A 3,384-nucleotide genomic window follows, 5' to 3' on the forward strand; every position below is an offset into this window, starting at 1 on the left:
ATAATCTTAATATTAGTCATTTTACATTTACTAAACATTTAAAAAACGGTACTTATTATTTGGGTAAATATCTTTTTACTAGAGAACCTGTATTCTCCGCTAAAATTAAAGATATCTCTATATTAGATTTAGCTTTACAGTTGGAAAAAGATAGAGTAAAATTTAATAAAAATAAGCCTATAAATAGTTTAAGTAAATCGGTATTACTAATTGATGTAAACAATAATAATACTAAACTGTTTTTTAGTATAGGTAAATGTATAGAATATTTAAGAAACAAGGGTTTACCCGCTACACAGCAAACATTGGTTAAATATATAAATAAAGATAAAGCTTATCACGGTTATATTTATAAATATGTGTAAAAAATAAATCTATTATAAAATGGGGTTAATATAAATTTTTTAACTATATGCTGAAACAGCTTAGTGTCTATAAGTACTCCTCTCCTTGTCATCCTTTCATCCATGGATGGAGGCGCTGGCGCGAAATGGGGGTGAGGACGGATGACAGTTAAAATCTTATAGGCTATGTTTAATCAGCAGGAGTTTTCCCCAGAGACTATACGTTAAACACCGTATATCCTTAAAATAAAAATTCTTTTTTACCGATTATTTTATTTTAAGACTAACGCTGAAGAGATAGTCCACAATATAAAATAGTTAATAATATTTAACTATTATATGTGTCATTACTACAGTACTTAATATGAGAACTAATGGAATGAGCTTACACAAATTACCGTTATTTGTATGGGCTATATTTGTAACAGCTATCTTATTATTAATTTCACTACCGGTATTAGCTGGTAAACTTATACTGCCAGCTTTAAATTTGGCTATATGCTGGGAACTGTTTCATCATTATATTGAAACACAATCAGCAGGAAACCTATTTTATTTAAATTTAATAGGGATCTTCAGAGACTATACGCCAGAATTTATCTGTTGTAATATTTTACCTTTATCTCAAGTAAAAATTAATAAAACTGAAATTGAAAAAGAAAAAGATTTAGTTGATTTAAATTTTAGTTCTTATTTAACAGGTTTAATTGAAGGAGATGGTACAATAGTAGTTCCAAAAACGGAAAGATCTCCTAAAGGAAAACTAAATTATCCTTCCATTCAAATTGTTTTTCATTTAAAAGATCTACCATTAGCTTTAATAATTCAAAAAGAATTAAAGAATGGATCACTTTCTAGAAAAAAAGGAGTAAATGCTTATATTTTAACTATTAATAATTTTGATGGATGATTATTATTAACTTCATTATTGAATGGTAATATGAGAACTCCTAAAATTTATGCTTTATATAATTTAATTGATTGGTTAAATTTAAGACTTGATTTAAATATTCCTAAAAAATCTATAAATAATAGTCCATTAGATTCTAATGCTTGGTTATCTGGTTTTATTGATGCGGATGGTCATTTTATCGCGCCAGCGCCTAGTAGAACTACTTCTTCTAGTAAGTATCCAAGAGTAGAATGTAAATTTGAATTAAGTCAAAGACAAAAAGATCATAATTATAGAAGTAATTTATATTTTCTAGAAATGATTGCAAATTTATTACTTTCTTCTGTTAAGGAAGTTAGAAAGGATAAACCTAAACCTGAATATAGAGTAAGAACAACTAGTTTAAAGGGTAATTTAGTTTTAGAAAATTACTTAAATAGATTTACTTTATTTGGTAGTAAATATTTAGATTATAAAGATTGAATTAAAGTTTTAGACTATTTTAAGTCTGGTCAATTTAAACATAAACTATTTATTGAAGAAATAATTTCTATTAAATCTGGTATGAATGATCACAGAATTGTTTTTACTTGGGATCATTTACAAAAATTTTACAGCTTAGATAAATAAAATATAGTCCCAACATACATGTGAATGTATGAGAATTTACCTTAAATGTATTCTTTAATACATTTATGAGACACAAAAGTCATGGAACCTAGTTCAGTAAATCAAGATTTTAGGGTATTACTATGCTTCTTACAGATAGAAACTTTAATACTAGTTTCTATGATCCAGCCGGTGGAGGTGATCCAGTATTGTATCAACATCTTTTCTGGTTCTTTGGTCATCCAGAAGTAAACAAACACAATGTAAGCTTCTTAATATTGCTATATGCAGGAATAACTTCATTATATATTTATATAAGTTTAAAATACTTCAACCTAATTAAGGTCATAGTAGCAAAGTTTAAACAAAGAAGTCAATCTGCAGGTAATTTTGTTAAATTTATTAATAAAAGCTCCTCAGAGACTTTACGTAATAATTATGAGATTAAAAAGATTTCTATTCATGTACCTACTCATTTAAAACCAACAAGCGACACTGAATTTGGTCATTACTTAGCAGGTTTAATAGATGGGGATGGTAATTTTTCTAATACACCGCAATTAGTTATTATTTTTCGAGACGCATTTTTAGCTTATTATATTAAAGGTAGAATAGGTTACGGTAATGTTTATAAAGTTAAAAATAAAAAAGCAGTAATATTAGTAGTAGCTCATCGAGCAGGAATAGTTAAAGTACTTAATTTAATAAATGGAAAAATTAGATCTCAAAATAAACTAGATCAGATAAATAATAATATATTGTCAAATCCTTATTTTAAAACATTTTCTAATTTTAGTGTTAATCATAATTTAAATAATCATTGGTTAGCTGGCTTTTCTGATGCTATAGCAAACTTTAATATCCAATTAATAACTAAAACTAATAATAGTTACCCTTGCCCGGGAGAGGGAAATAAAAACCCTTATCCTAAAGATTTACCTGATACTAGAATAGTTGTTTGGGGTAAAAATATATCCTCTTCAGTAGGGTTAGGTCGATTTACAAAACAAGTAAGTAATATGATTGAAATTCCTGCTTATCAACAAAGTGTTATAACAGGATTAATGCTCTCTGATGGATGGTTAACTTTTGCTTCAAAAACTAGTAAATCTGCTCGATTAGGTTTTAAACAATCTTTATCACATTCGGGTTATTTTTTATTTGTGTTTAGTATTTTATCACCCTACTGTAACTCTATGCCTAATTTAATATCTTCTACGGAAACTAAGACATATGCTTTACAGATTTTAACTAGATCATTACCTTGTTTTACAAAACTTCATAGTCTTTTTTACCCTAACGGTATCAAAATAGTTCCTGCAGATATTTATAACTTATTGACTCCTATTGCTTTGGCTCATTGGATAAGTGGAGACGGAACTAAAAATAGACATGGTTTAACAATCAGCACTGAATCTTTTTCTGTAGAAGATACAGTTAGATTGCTTAATGTTCTTATGATTAGGTATAGATTAGACTGTAGTTTACATAAACACTCAATCGGCTATAGTATTTATATCAAAGAAAATTCTATGCCTT

Source organism: Sparassis crispa (assembly GCF_003851025.1).
Source record: "Sparassis crispa DNA, contig_000030F, whole genome shotgun sequence".
NCBI lineage: Eukaryota > Fungi > Basidiomycota > Agaricomycetes > Polyporales > Sparassidaceae > Sparassis > Sparassis crispa.